General features: G+C 35.4%; 1 pseudogene; it reads left to right on the top strand.

Moving 5' to 3' along the window:
• Window positions 1-651: 651 nt before the first annotated feature.
• Window positions 652-1,076, top strand: LOC104849749 (annotated as a pseudogene).
• The last annotated feature ends 471 nt before the right edge of the window (window positions 1,077-1,547 follow it).

Genomic DNA, 1,547 nt, shown 5'->3' on the forward strand with positions numbered 1-1,547 from the left:
GTAGTGTGCTACCATAATCCCAGCAGTCTGGGAGGCTGAGGAAGGAGGATCACAACTTCAAGCCCAGCCCAAGCAATTTGGCAGCTTAACAAGAGCCTAACTCAAAACTAAATAGATAAGAAAATAAATAGGGCAGGGGATGTATCTTACTGTGAAAAACCTAGGTATAATCCCCAGTACTACAAAAATAAATAAATTAATTAATTTGTCTACTGATTCGTTTTTAAATTCATATGATGTTTGTATTTTGAGTTCTTATCATAAAAATTGATAAGTCAAAACATTTCTTTAAATTTCTGCTGGGGATTTAGCTCTGTGGTACTGACACCTGCCTAGCAAGTGCAAGTTCCCACATTCGATACCACACACACACAAAAAAAAAAAACCCCAAAATCAAACAAACAAAACCATTACTTTATATTTCTACTGAGCCTCATTGCTTCAGTTCTATTAGCTGTCATTCATCACATAAGTAATGTTTGTGAAAAAGATACTGGTTTCCTACGGGTGCTGATCATTTCAGTATCTATCATTGAAGCTCCCATATATAAGGAGTCTCTCTTAAAATTTACCAAGATTAAATTAATCAAGATTCGCAGAGACAGGCTGCTCCTTCTCAGCCCCAGACTCAATTCCAGACCAAAGCTGAAAAAAATGGCTGATCTGATGGACAATGAAGTTCTTGTGGCCTTTGCCTCCTAAGCAACATGTTCTTTCAAAAATGTTCATGAGTATTGCAACTTCATTCTTTAGAATAACAAAAAAGATTTTTTCTAACCCAGAAAACTGTACAAGCTTTGCCAAAGGAGAGAATACCAAAAAGTATCTGCAAACAGAGCAGTGTGGAGCATGTGCAAAGAGCCCACCTGAGTGATCTCGAAAATATTATGCCATTTCTTAGTATTGGCTTTCTGTATTCCCTGAGTGGTCCAGATCTCTCTGCAGCTCTCCTGCACTGCACAGTCTTTGTCAGAGCATGGTTCTACCACACCATGGCTGATCTGGCCTTTTTTGCTGGATATGGAGTTACTCTTTCAATGGTTTACAGTTTGCTGAGGAACAAATTATATCTGTAAATGGCATCATATATTGTGTCATCCCACTGTTTTTTTTTTTAAGAGTTCTCTACTTTCCAGATACAGTATAATGCATATTTGGGGGTTTTAGAGAGGAGGAAAGTAGAGAAATTAAAAATTTGGGAAATCCATTTTAAAGATCAGTGTCACTGACACCCTTTATTTTTATTTTATGTTTGTATAAGAAATTTTACACAATACTTAAATCTGATTCTTAAGTACTTCATTGTGAGTGTTCATTATGTTATAATTTGTAACATAGTCTATAAAAAAGAATGATTGTGTGTATGGGAAACATGTTTCAATACTGCTTAAATAGGCTTGGGAAATAAAGAATTTAAAGAATTTTTAAAAAAAATATTCTAGGGCCAGGAATTTAGCTCAGTGGTGCTACTGCCTGCATCACAAGCACAAGGTCCTGAGTTCAATCCCCAGTATCAAAAAAAAAAAAAAAAAAAAAAAAAAAAAAAA

Source organism: Fukomys damarensis, unplaced genomic scaffold (assembly GCF_012274545.1).
Source record: "Fukomys damarensis isolate Sample0158 unplaced genomic scaffold, DMR_v1.0_HiC HiC_scaffold_20, whole genome shotgun sequence".
NCBI classification, from domain to species: Eukaryota; Metazoa; Chordata; class Mammalia; order Rodentia; family Bathyergidae; genus Fukomys; species Fukomys damarensis.